This window comes from Chrysemys picta, chromosome 3 (assembly GCF_011386835.1).
Source record: "Chrysemys picta bellii isolate R12L10 chromosome 3, ASM1138683v2, whole genome shotgun sequence".
In the NCBI taxonomy this organism is placed as follows: domain Eukaryota; kingdom Metazoa; phylum Chordata; order Testudines; family Emydidae; genus Chrysemys; species Chrysemys picta.
Genome location: NC_088793.1, coordinates 109,375,788 through 109,398,041, shown reverse-complemented (window position 1 = coordinate 109,398,041; position 22,254 = coordinate 109,375,788). Strand labels below are relative to the sequence as shown.

The window sequence follows — 22,254 nt, the reverse complement described above, 5'->3', positions numbered from 1 at the left end:
CTATTATGCTCACTAATAAAGCCAGTTGGATTCCAGTGATCACCAAAATGGGGTGAACCATTATATTTAGCATACCAGTTGCAGAAAGTGACCACCCTAATAGTGTTTCCCACCAGAAGTGATGTCCTGCATCTGCAATAGTTTTCAGCACTTGGCTGATCTTTGTATTATCATGTTGTACGTCAATATGTATTTGTTCTGCTGTCTGTGCAATGTATATTGTAAATGGGAATATAACATAGGATGGACCAACAATTTTCTTATCATGGTCATATTCATGCCTAAAGTTACAGGCATTATATTATGATACAACTGTGATTTAAACTTCAAGTAGTTTACAGTCCATACAGGTACATAGTATTCAACATTATAATTTATAATTTTCCTAATATTGCAGAAACATCTATTAACTAAATAAGTCATAAAATACAGTTCATTATCGTCTACTACTACCATAGGACAATGACTTCTAACACAAACACGTCCCTTTCCCCGCATACACAACAGATGACTTTTGTTCCATGAATATAGCAAACATACATCTTTGGGTTCCTTTGTCTTTTACATAAAAACATTCATCTCTTTCTTGTAAGTTTTGATCCTCACACACCTATCCCAAATTTTCATGGACCACACACTGAAAATGTCAATGGTTTTCCATTGTTGGTTTTCTTTATATGCCCAGGAGTGATGATCAGCAGAATACATAACCAAATTTTTCATTAGCTGAATTCCCACAGGTACCACCAGGTATATATATATCTCAATAGTCAGGCTGGGTGTACAGTTACTACATACGCCCGTAGGACCGTTTGATCTGTATTCAATGTAAAATTTACTAATTTCCACCATGCCAATAATTCCTTCTCCCCTTCTGTAACATTTTCCCTCAAAACTTTTTATTTCCAAAGGCAAATTTCTTTGCATGCCTTCCCAGATTATTTGAATGACCAATTGCTGACTTATTTCCTGGGCCTGTGTACAGGCTAATGTTATGGACACATTTTCTTGTATTGTATCCATAGTTCCTGCTAAAAATAACATCCTTGTTATTGCCATACTGGCAGTATTTTAGAAAATAATTGTTGTGCCATTCCTAATTCTGACAAGGAGACACAGATGGACTTTCCGAGATGGCCTTTCTTGTATTTCAGCTGTGACATAACTTAGTTTTTTTGCCAATACCTCTATGTTAGTAGCATCCAGTATTCCAACTCCTAATCCACTTCCACCCAAAGCAGTTTCCAAAACACTTCTTTGGAACCTTTTCTTTAGGCTACCCACCCCTCCTGGCTGCCAGGCAAATCCAATAACCTTCAGTAGTTCACACTGAGATAATATTAGGGCAGCTATACCTTCACTGGGCCTTTACTGTTCTGCCCCTTATAGTAATTAGGGAAGGTGTTGCAACGGCCTTCCTTTCCTTACATCCAATTTTATACAACACCCAGGTGCATTCAGTTGGGCTTGCATGCTGGAAGTTGATTAAGACTTGCCAATTATTACTGATTCTTCCCCCACCCCCCGTAGATCCATGGTATTCTGGGTTGCTCTTTAGCTGGCACCAGCTTTTCCTAAAGTTCTGCAAGACAAAAAGAACATTTTTCTACCTCTTTTGTGGCATATTTGGAACAGGGTGGCAAATTATTGCTTAAAATACCCCTTCCTTTTACAAATATCCTTGCTGATTGCAGGCAAAACAGAGGAATTACCCCCATACTTTCCTGTGTTTTTGTTCTATAGGCAGGCCAGGTTTAATGGCTTTTACCCTGTAAGGGTTTAGGGGAAATTATCCCACTGTTCAGTCATTAAATTCATGAGGTGGTGTGCCTCAGTTTCCCTTTTTATACAGCAGACCAGGTTTGTAATGTTTTTTCTCCTGTGCTAAGCTTTACATTTATTCACAGGTAATAGCTGAAAAGCATCATCCTATGACCTTAAAGGACATTTCCAAAAATCATACACACTATACATTGTTACAGGGGAACTTATTAACATTAAATTTATCCTAATGTTTAATATTAACAATAACATTAGCATCAAATCTATTAAAGGTATCTTGTTATACCATTAATTATATCCTTGGGGTTTTGGTGAATTAAAAGGTAGGGGTGTCATGCATATAAGCAGACCTCTTTTTTATTTGTCTTCAGATTTTAGCACTGTGCATACACGCAAAAAAGTATATTTTTTCTACTTAGGGTTAACCTGTCCCTCTTATTCTTAGGGTTGACTTCTTTTTCCACCTTCATCGGGGGGGAGGGGAGTCATAATTTGAGCCTTTTGGTTTCAGGTGTACCTCTACCTCAATATAACGCTGTCCTCGGGAGCCAAAAAATCTTACCGTGTTATAGGTGAAACTACGTTATATCGAACTTGCTTTGATCCGCTGGAGTGCGGAGCCCTGCCCCCCCGGAGCACTGCTTTACCGCGTTATATTCAAATTCATGTTATATCGGGTCGCGTTATATCGGGGTAGAGGTGTAGTTTGTTTGCTGAGCAGGTATGTTCACTATCTGCAGCTCCTTTGTGCTGCCATTTATGGGCAGCTCTCTCCTTCCACTATCAGCTAGGTAATTTGCATCAACACAGATGCTTTCTGGCTTGCTTTTGGATCCAAAGCCATTAGCAGCTCAGAGACTCTGCTTTAAAAGGGACACAATCAACTTCCACCAGAGTTTTGATTTCTTTCCACTTTCAACTCCTGCTTCCAAAACACACAGCAATCTGGAAAAAAAACAAAAAACCAACCAAACAAAAAAACCCCCACAACCTATTGTGGCTCCCTTTGGAGCCCTAATGGGATTTTAATTAAGTAGCATGTTTTGTTTGCATTTCTTCTACAATATACACTGCACATGTCCTGGGAAAAATGCACATTCCTTTCATAGTTTAATTTCTATAACATTATGTTAGCCATATCAATTTTTACATAAGGTGTTAACTTTTTTTTTGTGCTCACAGAGTTTTCATGTACCCTTATGTGACGTTATTGACACGAACTGTGACCGTTTAGATCATTATTGTTGCAACCAAGGTCCTGTAGTGGCACCAAATCTTGTACAAAGGAGGTCAAGTAAGGTGTCTAGGAAAATGTTATGATTTGCTGGTTATGATTATGCTATCTGTATGCATGTATCATTTTTGTATTTAAAGTTATAAGTACTGATGCTATACTGGCCGTATTTCAAACTTGTGCTATGCTTCTGAGTGACACCCCAGACAATTTGGCATCAGCACTGCCTAGCCTGCTTGATGGCCCATTAAGGGCCATCAGCTATACAAGTGACCGACAGAGAGAAGACAGATACACCTTATGACTCAGCAATGAATGCAGGGACATGCCTATGAAGAGAACTCTAAGGCTTCCAAGCCATATGCTGGGCAGCTTGTGTGTGAAACAAAGGAAGCACAGGCCGCATGACAGAGGATATAAAAGGCCCTGGAAAACCCCCCATTTTGTCTTCAATCCTGCTTCTAACCTCTGGAGGAACTTTGCTATACTAAAGCTCTGAACAAAGGATTGAATGACCATCCAAGCTGTGGGTGTACTCCAGAGACTTGATTTGAGGCTGCAGTTTATCCCACCACTGCTATAAGCCTGAACCAAGAACTTTGCAATGGTTGTATGTATTTGATTCCATTTAACCAATTTTAGCTCTCATCTATGTTTCTTTCTTTTTATGAATAAACCTTTAGATTCTAAAGGATTGTCAACAGTGTGATTTGTGGATAAGATCTGACTTGTATATTGACCTGGGTCTGGGGCTTGGTCCTTTAGGATTGGGAGAACCTTTTTTCTTTTACTGGGGTATTGGTTTTCATAACCGTTCATCCCCATAAGGAGTGGTGCTGGTGGTGATACAAGGGAACTGCAGTATCTGAGGAAATTGCTTATATGACTTCTGATTAGCCAGTGGGGTAAAACCGAAGTCATCTCGGTTTGGCTGGTTTGGTGTGCCTTAGTAATAAAGGAACCCCAGCCTTCGGCTGTGACTGCCCTGCTCTAAGCAATTTGTCCTGAATTGATACTCTCAGTAGTGTCCCGGCTTCCTTACACCTTATCAAAGTGATAGTCTGATTACTCAGAGCCACCTTAAGGCTCAGTGTTTCTAACATTGCTTTTTTCTGTGCCTCACCGCTGCTGTTGCTCCAGAGGGGCACTGTCTTTTTTAATTTCTTATTCTTTTACTACAGCTCTTATCTGTTATTTTGTTACCATTCTCCTGGTTTTGACTGCCCTTCTGGAGCCACAACTTTGATCTTGAATGTTATAAAGCATATGAGGAGCCTTAAGGGTTAAATGCTAAATACCAAAGCCAAACAACACTAGTTACCTGTGATTGGCAAAAAGTGTCTGTCAGGTTTGCAACTCTGAATGAAAGATTCAAATGGATTTTTAGTGGTATTATTTAAAAACAAAACAAAAAACAATTTATCTTAAACCTACAAAACAGAGTTTTACAAACTTGGGGCGGCATTCCGGCCATTTTTTTTTTTTTTTTTTTTGCTTGGGCAGTTGCGCTCTCGGAGCTTGGGGTGGCAAAAAACCCTGGGTTTAGGTCCTAATCACTCCACATATTTACACAATATATTTACTTACACACACACACACACAGAGGTACATACATACTCTTTTGCTTAACATCCCTTACACTGCTTTAATTTTTTCACAGTACATAAATTACATTTGTATACATTTGGGGACAGTTAAGTTCCAATAGAAACCCCTTATGTTCTTTTAGCAAATCTGACTAAGTTGTTCATAGTTAAATGATTTAAATCAGATTGTCTCTTTTCCTGGCTTATTTACAGACATTCAGTTGGAAAAGGGCCCATTTTTCCTTCAGAATGGCTGCAAAGAAACCAAGAATTATTTTTCTATAACACTTTTTATTGTTAACGTTTTTACAAGGTTCAGCTGCTTAATTCCCAACAGCCTCTGCAGAGTTAACTTCTCACTCTCTTTCCTTGCTTATCTCCCAAAATGACACCTCCATATTGTCCCAGGGATCTGAAATCTCCAGGCCTCTACTTACTCCTCCCTTTCTCCTGCCACTATGCCCCTCAGGGCTTCCAACCTGTTTCCCAATCTTTTTATCTGTTGCCTGCCTGCTTGCTTGGGCTTGATTCTGATTTCCTCACTGAACCATCCCTTCCCACGAGCACAGGCTTTGTCCCACTAACCATTTAGCAAGGAGGGTTGGGTCTTCAACTAGCCCCATCCCTCCTGGTCCCTTTTCTTTGTTCCCTTTCTCTCTTGTTGTTCTGGGGTACGGTGACCAGATCACCCAAGTCAAATATCGGGACGCGGGGGGGGGGGGAGTGGCGGGAGGGGGCAGGGAAAAAAAACCCCAAAAAACCACACACACACACACCCCTTCCTCCACAAGCGCTGGAGGGAGGCCCGGGAGACGCAGGGGAAGCGCGGGGCCGGGGTGAGAGTCCGGACTGGTCCCGAGTGCAGGCAGGACTCAGGCGGGCGGTAGGGAGAGTAGGGGGCGGCCGGTGGGGCCAGGCGGCGGCTGTTCTCCCCCCGGGCAGTGGGACTCGGGAGCAGCCGCTGCTGCAGCTCCCACTGCCGCGGGGGGAGGAAGCGGCCGATGGCCAAGCTCGGCGGCTGTGGCTCTGGCGCCCCCGAGCCCTCCAAGCCTGGGCCTGTTATGGGGACCCAGCAGCGCGCACGCTGCGCCCAGCCCCTGGCCAGTCATGTCTGGGCTGCTGCCCAGCTGGTGCAATCCCGCGGCGGCCCCGAAGTGGGGGCAGCAGGCCCCAGCCCCCCCGTCCCGCTCGGGTCCAGCAGGGGAACGAACGGGGCTGGGCTGCTGATGCCTCCCCCCAGGGCCGCTGCGGGATAGCACTAGCTGGGCATGCAACTGGCCAGGGTCTGGGTGCAGTGTGCGCGCTGCTGGGTCCCCGCAACAGGCCCAGGCTCGGGAGGTTCAGGGGCGCCAGAGCCGCAGCCGCCAAGCTTGGCCATCGGCTGCTTCCTCCCCGCGCGGCAGTGGGAGCTGCAGCAGCTGCTCCCGAGTCCCGCTGCCCAGGGGGAGAGAACAGCCACCGCCTGGCCCCACGGGCTGCCCCCCTCCTCTCCCTACCGCCCGACTGAGTCCTGCCTGCACTCGGGGCCAGGCCGGACTCTCACTCACCCCGGCCCCACGCTCCCCCTGCGTCTCCGGGGCCTCCCTCCACAAGCGCTGGAGGGAGGAGGAATGGTGAGCCTGGGGAAGAGGCGGGGATTCGGGGAGGGAGCCAATGGGGGAAGGAGGGAGTGGAGTCGGGGCAGGAGGGCGCGAGCACTTCCGGGCTCTGGAGTATTTGCTTGTTTGTCCCGTGTCCCGACCTAACGTTGGTCGGGACGCGGGACAAACAAGGAAATATCGGGACAGTCCCGATAAAATCGGGACGTCTGGTCACCCTATTCTGGGGTGCTCATTCTGCCAGATAGGTAGCGACCCTTTCTGAAGGAAGGCACAGGTACTTTGTTATTATTTACTGTGTTAGACTCTTATCAGTTCAGTCCAAAAGACCTTAGGCTGCCCAGGCATTCTCTACCAAATCTGTTACCTGCACACATTAGGGCACCCCACTTTTTCCCAGTCCATAGGGTTCCAGGCGTAACCTGGTTAATTTAGGCACCCCCATCTTTTCCCAATTGGTAGGACTCCAGGCAAAAAGCACCTACCTGTACCCAATTCGTAGGGCTCAGGGTGTAACTAACCTGGTCAATTTAAGTACCCACACCCTTTCCCAGTACATAGGGCTCCGGGTGTATACTACTACTGCAGGTTTGGAGGACCTTTTACCAGTGAAAGAGCCTTGCACAGTAATATACTACATAACCTCTATTTATTAACAATCACCAAAACCAGACTGCACACGCTACACATACAGTGCTCACCACTCCCAATAAGCCAGATGAACTTTTCTTGATGGCTAGTCAGGATCAGGTCCATCTAGGGGACTCCAGTTTCTGCACAGTGTCATTGGCAGAGTGTTGAGGTCTGACAGCTCTGATCTTTGGGGCTGTGTCCTGGAGGAGAACTTCCTTTTGGACCCCAGTTTATATAGTGAAACTTGAGTCCTGCTTAGCTGTACCTTAACCAATTATTATACTGAAATCTATCTAACCAATCCTAACATAAACAACAAGGAGTCTGGTGGCACCTTAAAGACTAACAGATTTATTTGGGCATAAGCTTTCGTGAGTAAAAACCTCACTTCTTCGGATGCAGAAGTGAGGTTTTTACTCACGAAAGCTTATGCCCAAATAAATCTGTTAGTCTTTAAGGTGCCACCAGACTCCTTGTTGTTTTTGTAGATACAGACTAACACGGCTACCCCCTGATATTTGACACAATCCTAACATAGTGTAACAAAATTCTCTAATCAATTCCACCCCACCTTAATTAATTTATACCTAACAAAATTAATTATGTAGCAGACAGAAACAATTAAAGAACCATACAGAGACCATACAGATGAACAATAGGGAAGTGGGGACCATAATGACAAAACAATAAAGAAATGAGGATTTTACAACTATTGATTAGTGATTTCTTGACAGACAGAACGGTGTCAAACTAAGTTTTCTTTAGCCATCTGAAGATCTGTTTCTTTATCTGGTGACAGTGGGTGTTATTAGCACAGGGTATCCTTCTTAACAGCCTGATATTCCATTGTTTTAATGTCATTTAGATGGACTGTGAGGATGTGACTTCCTGCTTCTTAGCCAATGGCTGCTGCTTGGCTGCTCTTTTAATCTGGCTGCAGACGAAGGCCTTAGCCTTACAGAGACGGTCTGGAAGATCAGATGGGTCAGGACTGAGGCTCCTCCTGGGCTCTTGTCTCTCTCATGATCTATGCAATTTTTATTATCTCCTCAATAGATTTGCTGCAATGCTGTATTACTGTTACTAATTAATGTTTTAGAAAAGGGAATGAACAGTGAGATGCCATAAGTTGCAGAAAATAAAATCATTGAAATTAGTTAAGACTAAAGAAGACAGTGTGGAATTTCAGAGGGAACTAAACAAGCAATCTGAATGGTCAGTGTGAGGAACATCCACCAGAAAATTGGTGTGGGAAAGAACAGCTACGCTCTGCACCTCCAAGCTGGGAGGAGGTGGAAGCGGCACAGAAAGGATGCCCATTGGCACACTGGGCAACCCCCCTTGGTAAAACATGAAAGTAAAGCTCTTACACCAGAACAGGCTAGAGCCATGGGAAAGCACGTGGGCCCTTGTGACCAAGATACAGTGCTTAACTGGTTAGCCAAATTATCTGTTACACCATATTTGTCTCAAGATGATGTGATATGTATACTAAGTGAATGTATGTCTAATGATGATTTTGCAACTCTTCCTTATAATGTATTAATTGATGCAAATAATGAACCATCTACTATCTATTCATTTGTATTTTGATTGTTTTATCCACATGATAATGTAATGGGCAAGGCATATTCAGAAAAACAGAGTGTAGATGAAAGGCCAGAAAAATATTTTCTGAGGAAAAAAATGTTATTCTGGTTGGCTAGACTAGGGGTAAACTGAAATGGGATAATCACTTATGATACACGAGAGTTAAGAGAACTTTATGTGCAGGGTTTATCTCCTAACATACGGCTAGCTATAGCCAACATTAGGCTGCCTTTACTAGAAGCAAGAGCATGGGAGATTTTTGAACTCCAGCAACTAGTCCATCAAGGAACATCAGCAAAAAAGAAGGTAGCTGCATATAATAGTAAGGAGACAACAAATGGTAAAAGCAGCCACACAGGACAAAGTTCTGCCACTACTAAACCCCTGGACAACAGAAACGTTATGTTTAGAGGAACTGGAGATCAGATAAGGATTTTTAAAAAGCTTATGCTAAAAATATTGTCTCAGTATGAGCCATGGGACAAGCTAAATAAGCAGAGACTGTCAGCAGAGGACATGTTTCTAAAATTGGCTAAATATGAATTGGGCAAAAGGCTGGAGGGCCAATCTCCGACACTCCGGTAGAGTCTGTCTCCACTAGCAGTATTTACTGAGGAAGCCGAGCTTCCCGAGCCCCTGTAGTTAACGACGAATGGGGCAGGCCTACAGTAAAAATTAAAATAATGGGAAGCTTCGGAAAAATAGAACAATCAATGCTGGTGTATACAGGGGCCTCCACTAGTTTGTTATGTCTCAAGGGAAGTCCTATAGCTAAGAACTTGCCAGTAAGAGAACTGAAATCTTTGGTCTCATATAATGGTAAAGAAAATGTCATTCCTTTTACTTATGAAGTTACATGCCATATTGGGTCTCTATCTACACAGGTCTCATTTGGACTGCAAAAACTGGATGGTACAGGCATATTAGGAATAAATCTGTTGCAGCAATTGGATATAACTATTGACTTACCTGATAGGATGTTGATTCAAGCTGAACACGTAGAAGCAGGTATTCTAATCCCTGCAACACACCGCATCTGTGCTGCCAAGGCTCCAGAAGAACTGCAGCTTCCTGTATGGGAGACAGAAATCCAACAAGTTACCAAAAAATCCAACAAGTTACAAGGAGGTGTTTGCTCCTAACAAACTAATTTGCGGAAAGGTCCAAGCCTCAATAAAGGTAGAAGGTCCTGATCCAAAGCCTATACATCAATACCGGTATTCTGCAGAGGCGAAGGAGAGGATTCGACCCACAATAGAGGCATTATTGAATCAAGAAGTGCTGATACCTTGTCAAAGTGTCTGAAACTCTCCTATCTGGCCAGTTAGAAAGGTTGATGGAAGCTCCTGGAAGTTAACCGTGGACTATAGGGGATTAAACAAGGTGACACCCAGGTTGGCCCCCGTTGTTGCTAAATTTCCAGAGGTGATGAATTTAATCACCGAAGGTGCGTGCTGGTACAGCGTCCTAGACATCTCTAATGCCTTCTTCTCCATACAACTCCATCCCTCCTACTACTATAAATTTGCCTTCACTTATGAAGAACAACAAGACACCTTTACAAGGGTTCCCCAAGGGTATCACAATGCTCCAAGTTTATGTCATTGCAGCGTAGCAGCATTATGGAAAACCGCCTCCTACCGTGACAACATTGTCAGTTATGTAGATATACTGATAGCTACCACAAACAAGCAAGACAACATCAAAGCTCTAGATGAAGTACTAGGAATTCTGAAAACAGCAGGTTCTTAGTAAACCCAACCAAAGCCCAGCTAGTTCAACAACAAGTAGTCTACTTAGGGGTGCAACTGGACCCTGCCAGGAGGAAACCTGATATCAGTCGAATAGAGCTAATATCTAAACTGCCTGCTCCAACAGATGTTGGTACACTCAGGTCCTTCCTAGGCCTGGTTGGTTTTTCCAGGGAAGGTTATAGTGAGAAGGCAAGCCATTTTACCAGCTACTTAGGAAAGGCCAACTATGGAAGTCGGTAGAGGAAGAGCAAAGAGCCGTACAACAGCTGAAGCAAGTCTTAATGGAAGCATCTGCACTGGCATTCTCGCAGGTAAACAAACCCTTCCACCTCTAACTAGCAACCACTAACACAGCAATCACCGCTATCCTACTGCAACATCATGGAACTTCCTTGAAGCCCATAGCATATGGGTCCAGAGTGTTATCAGCAGTGGAATAGCAATTCACTGACTGTGAACGAGAGGTATTGGCTCTTGAATGGGTGCTGGCTCATTGGGAGTATATAGTGGGCATGGCTCCTATAGTGTTAAAGACCCCACACACTCCTGTGAAGTATGTGCTGACTGAGAGAGCCAACTCTGGAAGAGTAAGCCACCCTCGTCTAGCTAACTGGACCTTAGCTTTGATCAACAAAGAAATACAGGTAGAAAAGGTTGCACGTCCCAGCCTGGCACCATTCGCACTTTGCGTTCCTGCACCAAAAGAGCCCCTGATAAATCATGAGTGTCCTCTTCCCGAGAATATGAATCCTGAGATCATATCACCTTTCAAGTTAGAATCAGTGTTTGAAGAAGCTAAAACTTATAACCGAGACCTGTGGGTTGTGGATGGAAGCAGCATGTACATCAACGGAAAAGCAGCCACAGGGTTTGCAGCTTTACATGTTGCATCTGACAAAGCATTCCAAGGAGCCATTGCACACAACTCAGCCCAGGCTGCAGAAATAGTGGCAATCATTGTAGCCTTGGAAAATGCTGAAATTTCCACAGATATTACCATCTGCACAGATTCTGATTGGGCAATGATGGCATTGCTGGACTGGATGGTTATTTGGAAAACAAGAGAAATGAGATCAGCAGATAACCAGCCATTGCTTATGCCCAATATCTGAAATATGCATGGCAGTTAGCTGAGTCCAGGAGGGTGACACTTTCTTGTTTAAGGTTAAGGCCCACCGAAAGAATAAATCCGAAATCACTCTCCTGAATAGCAAGGTGGATCGACTGGCAAAACAAGATGCAAGCTTGGACCAGACTTCAGATAGGATAAGGTTGTGACGTTGTGCAGTCTATATGGTTTTATAAAAATATAAGTGAATATAATGTAACTTGGATATGCTTCATGCAAAAGGTCTCTTGTAAGGTATCATTACAAAGCTCATAATCTACTGAGTGTGATCATCCTATTTGTAGAAATGTACCACTCTTGTATATAAAACTAGAAATATAAAACATAACTCTGAGGGCCTATTGTAATTATGTAAAGTGTGGGCCATTAAGGATGGTTTGGAATCTTGATGATTCCCATTGTCTGCAGATGGCTGTATTTACCTGTGAGTCTTCCTGTACATGTGTGTGCTGGCAAGTGAGTAAAATGAAGTCTTGCAGTGACATGTGATCATGTCACCTGAACTGGAATCCATCTTTAACCTGGTGCTTTTCCAGTGAGGGGGGGTGGAAACCCAGAGGGACAAAGGGTTCCCGCCTTATGCAAAAGATATATAAAGGGGTGGAAGAGAACAAGAGGGGGAGGAGCCATCATGAAGAATCCCCTAGCTATCACCTGAGCTGCAACAAGAGCTGTACCAGGGGAAAGAATTGTGCCCAGGCCTAGAAGGTGTCCAGTCTGAGAAAAAGCTTACTGAAGTATCTCTGAGGGTGAGATTATCTGTATTCAGTTTGATTAGACATAGATTTGCGCATTTTATTTTATTTTTCTTGGTGACTTACTTTGTTCTGTCTGTTACTACTTTGAACCACTTAAATCCTACTGTCTGTATTTAATAAAATCACTTTTTATTTAGTAATTTACTCAGAGTATGTATTAATACCTGAGGGAGCAAACAACTGTGCATATCTCTCTATCAGTGTTATAGAGGGCGAACAATTTCTGGGTTTGCCCTGCATAAGCTTTATGTAGGGTAAAACGGATTTATTTGGGTTTAGACCCCATTGGGAGTTGGGCATCTGAGTGCTAAAGACAAGCACACTACTGTGAGCTGTTTTCAGGTAAACTTGCAGTTTTGGGACAAGTGATTCAGACCCTGGGTCTGCGTCTGGAGCCAGACGGGAGTGTCTGGCTCAGCAAGACAGGGTGCTGGAGTCCTGAGCTGGCCAGGAAAACAGAAGCAGGGGTAGTCTTTGCACATTGGGTGGCAGCTTCCAAGGGGGTTTCTGTGATCCAGCCCGTCACAAAGGTAAAAGCAACCATTGATGCCTTAACATCAACAGATCCCATTGATCACCAGGACATCATAAGGCCCAGAAATTAAGCAGCTAGTAAAGGATGGCAAATACAAATTCTATACCATTAAACATCATTCATCTGGTTTAATTATGGCAACTAAAAACAAGGTTGGAGACCAGGAATCTACAAAGGGTGGTATTCCATTGATTGTAATCCCAACTGTGCTTCAACAAGAACTGATACAACTGGCACATAGACAAGGTCATTTTGGAGTCCAGAAAACACTACGTAAGTTGGCTACTGTGGCCTGGTGGCCAGAGATTGCAAGAGATATGGAGCATTATATCAACAACTGCCTGAGTTGTGCTCAAAATAACCCAGACACCAAAATCATCAAAGGACCTCTTCTCTATCAACCAGTGGATGGTCCATGGCTAAGGGTGCAAATTGATTATATTGGCCCCCTACCTCGAACAAATAGGGGAAATCAATATTGTTTAGTGTGCATTGACCTCTTCTGAAAGTGGATTGAGGCTTATCCAGCACGTAATTGTACAGCTCAAACTACAGTCAAGTTATTGCTGGAAAATGCATTCAGTCGATTTGGTCTACCAAGAGTCATCGATTCCGATCAGGGTCCTCATTTCACCGGGGAAATAACCAAACAACTCTGTATAGCCCTGGTGGTGCATCAAAGATACCATGTAGCAGGCAACTCCCAAGCATCTGGCCTTGTAGAAAGATCAAATAGATCTCTGAAGACTGTACTCTGGAAAGTCATCGATTCCTCAGGCAAAAACTGGGATTTATACCTCCCATTAATTCTCATGGCAATGAGATCCACCATAGGATCCCACGGTTTCACTCCTCACGGGTTATTTGGACAACCTATGGTAACACCGGAACAACGGTGGGTGCCAGGAGGGGTACCCCCTGATGAATATCGACCAAGAGCAATAACAGACCAATATATAAAATCCATGCTAAGGGTCATCACTGGTGTGCAAAGGGCAGTAGCTGTCACCCTACAAGCCAATTGTAGGAAGATGGACCAAAGGCTCAATAATAACCTTAAATTCATTGAATAGAATGTGAGTGATCAAGTTCTATTCAAGTATTATTCAGAAAAAAAAACATCCACTCAGTCCTAGATGGGTTGGTCCTGTTACCATTATAAACAAAGCAAGTCAGACTACTTACCAGCTGGAATTAAAGTCTGGGAAGAAACGAGTCACCAAATGGTTTCACAGCACACAACTCAGAGCGTGGAAGGGAAACATCTGCCCGGACAACACTGTAAAGGAAAAAGAGAGGAAAAATAATCATAAATCACCTTAAGTAAAATTAATATTTTCATGTTTTCTTTTACAGGGTACTGAAGAAAGCATGAACACTCTTGGAAAATATCTGATGTCTATAGTTATGGCATGGTTATGGATTTGTCAAGGTCCAATAGTTCAAGAAAACGAGCATTGGTTTTGTAAAGTTAATGAGAGTCTACTCTACAAATGAAAGATTCCTGTTTTTGAGTATGACCAGGATGAGGATTCAGAAAAAGAGATATATACACAAGAGGACTTTAAAAATGAGGAATATGATGAGGAGTATGACAAGAATTACGAGAAGGAAAACAAAGGAGCTAGAATCCAAATGATGCCAAGGGCCCCAACAAAACCCTTTCCAGGAGGAAGTTAGGACAGAAGCACCGCCTAAGGCACCGCTTAAAATATGCACTTTTGGATTTAAAACAGGGAAAACAAGATCGGCCAGCAACTCGAATCCCTCTCACTCCTGCATATTGGGTCGTCTCTGAGGATGTAATGACTGGATTATCCAGCATTTACTCCTACGTAATGGAAAGGTATTGTTATTTAGTTATAAAGGAGAATAAAGGCAACAACTCACTGGTGTCATTCACCCTACACGACAAATCGAACACATGACCCAGTGCTAAATCCAACTGGACAGCTAAAATATATTAAAAAGTTATCTAATGGATGTGCATGGATGTTGGACTCTTCCCCTTTCATAGGTTGTTCACAGGACATAAAGGATTGGGACTCATCCAAGTGTATCAATTTTAAAACCAATGCACCTTCTACCACAACACCAGGCTTTATAAATATTACTTCTAGCCTACATCACCATAATTTTCAATCCACCTCAATTAAATTACATGGGCACCCCCTTATACCAACGAACATTTAATCATGAATCTATCCTGTCAAATATGCAGAAATCAGTGTTCTCTCTCTTTGACTAATTATGTTTCATCTAAGTTTTGCAAATTGGATGACTCAATAAAACAATACAGCCTCACCTGCACAGGAATTCTCATGGTTAATACTAGTATTTTGCACTCTGGGGTGTGGATTGTTAAGGGGCTGTTTGAACTGAAAACATCATTCAAATTGACCATTGCTCCACCACCACAAACTAGTTACGTGGGACCTTTTGTTGTCAAAAAGGATGTATCAAGAATTATGATTATTGAACCTCAATTCGCCCTAAAGAAGATCATAATGCCTATTCAAATCTTTATCATTCCACTACATCTTCTGTGTGCACCCTTTGTGATGCCCTTATTAATGGGATGGGGAGCATGGCTACAAGGAATCTTGCCATCCTCCTTACAACAAAGGAAGAAAAGGGATGTGATAGTAAAGGTGCTTGGAGTAGGAGCTGGACTTGGGGTAATTAATACCATCGATCAAAACTTCCTTGCCAAAAGAATAGGTGATCTAGGTCATGACATGTCAACCTTCTCGGAGCCACTATCGTCGGCGCTGATGGGATTAGGACCCACTAAATTCAATATTGTAAATATCCTCCCTTATTGGTTGGATATTCAGGAACAAGATCACCTACAGATATTGGGGGCTCTTGGCATCCTGCAATCAAATCTCTCTGAGGCACTTATCTGTATGGAAGCCCAGCAATAGTTATTAAGTGTTGCAAAATCAATTGTAAGATATGGCCTAAATGGAAACATGCCTTTGGAGTTAAAAAGAATAATCGGAAATAACTCCAATGAATTTGAGAAAAGGCATCATGAATGGTGGAGACTCATTAATTTCCCCATAATGAGACTATTATAGCCCTTGTACTCACCTTAAGATCAGCTGTTGAGGAAAGCATCTAGCCTCTTGTTCTGCTAGGAATTTTTGCCAACCAATCCCTAATGGTGCTTTTGTGGAAGAAAGTGCATCTTAAGGGGAAAGAGTATAAACCCATTAATATACAAGCCTGTACTGAGCAGAAAGGATTGGGATACACTTGCACCTCTGCATATAGGAGGAGGCCCATGTGTGCCTAAACTCTTTGTCAGGATCATGTAGTTACGAGCTGCATCACCATTCCCTTGTTAACCAGTCGGCCATAGTGCAGGTAAATAGACACTGTGTCTGTGTAAGACGTCTGTGTCCAATGTTTACTGTAAATAGGTTTTACCATATAATCAACAATTTTACTGCAAATATTTGTTTGTGTCAAGTATCTAGTCTAAGGGGATGTGATATAAATGTGACATTGCATGACCTAGAGTCAGAAGTCATTCAGTCTGAATATCGACTATACGACTACATAGAGCCTATACATATTGGAGCTGACTTAAAGGCTATCAAGAAATTACGACACTGTAAACAGCTCACCTATTATATCAACAACTTAAAAATGGAAGGTCTTAAGACTCTTCTCACGGTCCACCATTCGGTGGATAAAATCAAACGAATCCTTAAGAAAGTAAAGGATGAAACCACATCTCTACATTGGTGGGAAGGTATTTTTATGTGGGTGAAGCTCATGCTGCTTGGATCATCATGCTCCATCCAATTATGGTATTCTTAATCATACAATTTCTTTTAATCATTTATGTAGTTCTACTAAATGTTTATCTGTGCATGACGAGAAAAGGCTATTTTTAGAGGCAATGAATTTCACATTATTAATATAAAGCTACATATTAGAGCTACAACAGAAAATTCAAATGACTGACCTTTGTTTCTGGGGAGCGTTTTTGTACAATCTTTTTACTCTTACTTGTTTCCTTTACTCAAAGGAAGCTCTTGGGGGAGGAACTGTCAGTGGCTAGCACACTGAGCCTCCCTTCTTGGTCGAGGCACTAAAATAGTGTAAATAACACAGTAACTTCTCACTTAACATTGTAGTTACGTTCCTGAAAAATGTGACTTTAAGTGAAACGATGTTAAGCTAATCCAATTTCCCCATGAGAATAAATGTAAATGGGCGGGGTTAGGTTCTAGGGAAAAAATGTTTGCCATACAGTACAGTACTATAGTTGGGAGGTGCCCCCACCTTGCCCCACACAGGCACAGCCCACTGGCACTGGAGACAATGAGGCAGACAAGGAGGCTGAAGGTGCTGTAGGCTAGGAGAAGCATGTTGCACAGCAGCAGTGGCTGCTTCCCCTACTCTGCAAGCACCAGGGGCGGGGGGCTCAACCCTCGGCCCACCCACGCCACTCCTTCCCCTAAGCCCCCACTATTAACCCATCTCTTCTCCCCCTCCCCTCTCCCTTTACTCTGCACGAGGCGTCCTCTCTCCTTCCCCTCCCTCCTGCCCGTGGCAATCAGCTGGCTTGCAGCGTTCAGGAGGCAGGAGGGAGGGGGGAGAACATGGCACGCAGGCTCCCCTTCCCTCCCCTGCCCCTTGAACACTGCAAGCCAGCTGATTGCTGTGGGCAGGGGACGGAAGGGGGAGGTGCGCCGCATCCTCGCTCCTCCTCCCTCCCTCCTGCCCGTGGCAATCAGCTGGCTTGTGATGTTCAGGTGGCAGGAGGGAGGAGCGAGTCCTTGGCACACAGGCTCCCCCTCCCTCCCCTCCCTCTTGCCCACGGCAATGAGTTGGTTTGCGGCGTTCGGGAGGCAGGGGAGGGAAGGGGAGCCTGCGCACAGGCTCCCCCTCCCTCCTGCCTCCAAAACGCCGCAAGCCAGCTGATTCCCGAGGGGGAAGGCGTTGATCCACTGGGTGGGCGGGAGGCGCTGTGGGGGGGCGTAGGAGAGCTGATGGGGGGGCTGCCAGCTGTGGACAAAGCAGGCAGCCAAACGACGTTATAGCAAAGCATTGCACAACTTTAAATGGAGCATGTTCTGTAATTGAACAGGGATGTAAGATCAAAACAATGTTAAGTGAGAGGACCTTAAGTGGGAAGTTACTGTACACAGGAAACATCCACCACAAGACAAAATGCAATACAGTCTAAACTAACTATGCAGAGTCATCCAGAGTAATTCCAAACAAATAGAGAATACAATAAAAGTGTTTTGTGACACATTGGTAGGAAAAAAGCTATACAAAGTTTGAGAAATAAACTTTCCTCCTTATGGAACAATGCTTGTAAGGACTGACAAAAAATTAACAATTATTTCTTTGCAGTTATGGAAATAAACTCATACATCTTGTATAGAGGAGCCTATGTAAATAATATTTTAATATACTATGTTCAAATTTAGCATGTGAACACCATTCCTAGAATCAGAGTGGATGTGCTCTATGTTTTTCATAATTTATCATGTCATTGGCTGTCTTTCATAGAATATCAGGCTTGGAAGGGACCTCAGGAGATCATCTAGTCCAACCCCCTGCTCAAAGCAGGGCCAAGCCCTAGCCCAGATCCCTAAATGGCCCCCTCAAGGATTGAACTCATAACCCTGGGTTTAGTAGGCCAAAGCTCAAACCACTGAGCTATCGCTCCCCCCACTGACCTTTCCCCTAAAACATCATCTCTGCCCCCAAACACTTTTATAAAAGCATTCAGGAGAAGATAAACACAGTTCATTGATGTAGAAACCCAAAACATGATTTCTTAGGGCTTGTGTACACTTAAAAACACTACAGCGGTGCTGCTATAGTGTTTCAGTGTAGACACTACCTACACTGATGGGAGGCGTTCGCTAGTCAGTGTAGGTAATCCGCCACCCCGACAGGCAGTAGCTAGGTCAACATAAGGATTCTTCTGTTGACCTAGTGCTCTCTACACGGGGACTTAGGTCATCTTAACTACACCACTCAGAGTGTGGATTTTTCACACCTCCTGAGTGATGTAGTTATGCTAACCTAACTTTCTAGTGTAGACCAGGTGTTAATCTAAAATGTAAAAAGAGAAGTGCTTTAAATGTTACTTTCATGGGTAAACAATACTCACTATTCAGCTAGAGATGCTAAGTGTATACTTAGGCTTGTTCAAAATAATGCATCAAATATTTGGACACCCAACAGACACATAGATCACCCCTTCACCCGCAGATCTTCCTTCTTCACCAAAGAATGAGGTTTAGCTGCCTTGGCAGCACTGCCTTCCCCCTCATTCAGACCCTGTGGAGGACATCAGGAACAGAGACTGGACAGCGTTAGGGAAATCCTCACTTTCTCCCTTCCAGCTCTGTGGAGCCTATCCTAAGGCTGTATTATCTTTTCTCCAGAGCCCCTCCCTGGGGGCTGGAGCCTTTAGACAGAGAGAGGATTCCTGGGAATTCACCAGGTTTTGAGGCAAGCTTTGCAATATTTTTCATGGTGGGGTAGGTTCACCTCTGAGTCAGAATTGCTCCACTGCGTCAACCTTATTCCTGAGGAAAAGTAATTTACTGCTGGGCTATACCAGCACCTACTGCATAATGGCTCAGCTACTCTGGCCAGTGAGAGTGTATATGCACACTGTGGAGAGGAAACAGGGGTGAAGCCACGATTGTGCCCATTCTTTGCTCTCTCTCTCCCACCCACTTCCTCTGGGGAGGGAGTAAGTAGCTGAGTAGCCTCCCTTACCCTAGATCCAACCACCCACGGAGCATTTTAGAAGTTCACAACCATATTTGAACATTGTGGTTCGCGCCCATATTTCATAACCAGTTAAACCAAAATCCCAGCTCTAATGCACCCAAATTTTGAAGAAATTTCAGTTCAGATCTGAATCCAAACTTAGTGACTTCCACCACTGCCAGATAAACAAATATAGTACTAGTAGAATACTCTCACTCACTCATGCCCGTCACCCCAATCGGGGTATGGGCCGCCAACCACAGATCTCCAGAGTCCTCTATCCTGGGCCATTTGCTCTAGCTGGTTCCAGGTATAGCCCATTTTTATGCTATCAGCCTGAAGGTCGCGTCGCCAAGTGTTTCTTGGACGGCCTCTTTTCCACTTGCCTTGGGGGTTCCACCGCAATGCCTGTCTAGTGATGTTGGTTCTGCGACCTGTGCCATCTTTCTTGACTCATACATGGTCCTCACGTTCCATGTACTGATGGTAATCCTCCTAGTTGCAAGAAGGGTAATCAGCTTAGTGGCTTCCTCACGACTTTCACCACCTAGCGTCATGCGTCTTCGAGTTGAAGGCCCTTCTTTTTCCAGGCTAAAAGTCTCTGTTATCTCTATTGTTGGCGTTTCTGTAGCAAATTAATTTTTTTTTTACGGGGTGGAGTTGCTAGCCCCACGCCCAACCCTCCTCCTTTATCCTGACTTGGGACAGGCAGATGGCCCCAAAGGACCTCTCTGGTGGAGTTACTAGTAGAATAAATAAGTAATAATAATATTTTGCACTTAAAGAGCATCTTCACCCAAGCAACTCAAAGCATTTTAGCATTCATCAGCACCAATGTACATACTCTCTTCAGTATTTTAAGATATACATGTGTTTGTACAAGGTACATTGATGGTACTGCTTTAAAAGTGAATTCATATGGGCTTGATGCTGACTAACTGAGGTTCTGACAAGGAACTGACAGTTTTTAATTTTGCTGTAGAAGTGTTAGAACTTACTGGGGTTAAACACTTGACTGGCTTTGCATACTTATCTTAGCAATGGTTCAGGTTGCAAAGAAGTTGTAATGCTTAAAAGTGTGAAGTGTAAGAAATGTGTCAGTGACAGTGTGGGTTCAGCTTAATGACTACTTGAGAATGTAGGAGGAAACAGAATCTTAACTGATAATGAAATTTTCCATAGGGCTAATTTACAAACAGCAAGCAGTTATATTTTGTGGTCATGTTTTTGCTTTTAGTCATAAGAAAAGCTTATCTGGACATTATGTACTGTGCTTGGGCATTTAGCTTTTGTGACTCACAAGAAAATAAATGGGCTAGACTGGGGAAGCATAGTCAGATGGTTAGCACAGGAGAATGGGAATCAGAGGATCTGGGTTCTATGTCTGATCTTGTCACTAACTCACTTTGGGCAAGTCACTTAAATGCTCTCTACCTCAGTTTCCTATTTCATAAAACAGGGCTAATAATACTTCCTTGCCTCACAAAGGGGTTGGGAGTGTTAATGAACTAATGTTTGTAAAGCATTTTGAGATCATTGGATGAAAAGTACTATTAAAGTTATTCATTTGCATTATAAGGAAGTGATGTGTAATTGCCTGGCTGGTGGTTACCCTTCATAAGTTTTTTGCTAGATGTAAGGATCCATGACTCTTTAATCATATTGTATTTGCTATTTGTTTCTTTGTTTGGAGAAACATTCCACATACTAATTTTCCTTAGTGAAAAGAAGTTTCTCCCTAATTTTCCTTTGCCCTCTAGACCTTCTGATTCTGCTTTGAGGTATTCAGGAAGCTAGATTCTGCTTTTAGGTATTCATAGCAACTCCCACTAAAACCAATGGAAGTTGTGCTCATGTATCTTAGGGAAGAATTTGGCTCTCAGTTTCCATCCCATCATTTAAAAACTTTACACCAACTCAGATATTCCATCCTATTTTCTAGTTCTTACTTATGAGTGAACATATGGTTCTGTCTGTGCCCTTTTATATTTATTCTTTTCTAATGAAGTATAAGTTTAGTATTCCTACTCCCGTTCAGAAAGTCCAAAAATGCAGCAAACAAATGCAAATGAGAGGTGGGTGGTTTTTATTAAAGACATTTTCCAATTACCATTTTCTTTCTACAAAGAGTCACCATGAAAACATTAGTTTCTCAGCTACTCCTAAAATATGTAACAGTATTTTATTGAAAAAGCAAATGCTTAGGGTAGTCCAGTAATCAATCTATATTTGATGGATTTGGGGACCAGATTATCCCACATCTGCCTATTGCAAGGCTTAGAACATAAGAATGGCCATACTAAGTTAGACCAATGGTCCATCTAGCCCTGTATCGTCTGCAACAGTAGCCAATGCCAGGTGCTTCAGAGGGAATGAACAGCAGGGCCAGCTCCAGGTTTTTTGCCGCCCCAAACAAAAAAATAAAAGGGGGGGGGGGGGCGGAGTGCCGCCTCTTTAAAAGTGACGTCCCAAGCACACGCTGGTGCCTAGAGGACAGGGCAATTTCGAGTGATCTATTCCTGTCATCCAGTCCCAACTTCTAGCAGGTGGAGGTTTAGGGACACTGGGCACATGGGGTTGTTTCTTGCACCTTCCTCTGAAACATCTGGTGCTGGTCACTGTTGGAGACAGGAAACCAGACAAGAAGGACATTGGGTCTGATCCAGTATCACAAGTCCTATTTTCCCGACTGCATGATCATACTGTGTACCTAAAGCCATAAATCATGTCTTGTTTAGCAGAAATTTGGACAGAAGAGCATATCTGAAGTAGATGTGTCACTGCAATGGTTCATGTTGTAATTAAATCTGATCTCCACTCCAGGTGACAGGTGTGTGTGCATGTGTGAAAGACTGTGATATCCAACTGAGTCACTGGACTAGCTTGTTTTCTTCTT

At 43.4% G+C, this 22,254-nt stretch overlaps 1 long non-coding RNA gene across 5 annotated transcripts; it reads right to left on the bottom strand.

Annotated features, from left to right (window-relative positions):
- Positions 1-7,270: 7,270 nt before the first annotated feature.
- On the bottom strand, positions 7,271-20,086 carry LOC101938590 (uncharacterized). Of its 5 annotated transcripts, XR_010599710.1 has the most exons (6): positions 18,748-20,086; positions 16,579-16,704; positions 15,696-15,792; positions 13,785-13,878; positions 9,393-9,494; positions 7,271-7,916 (listed from the first exon to the last, which is right to left on the bottom strand). It is a non-coding gene; the product is annotated as an uncharacterized LOC101938590 (long non-coding RNA). The 5 variants fall into 5 exon arrangements; XR_010599708.1 differs by having other exon boundaries at positions 15,696-16,477; positions 16,579-20,086; XR_010599709.1 differs by having other exon boundaries at positions 15,696-16,704.
- Between the last annotated feature and the right edge of the window lie 2,168 nt (positions 20,087-22,254).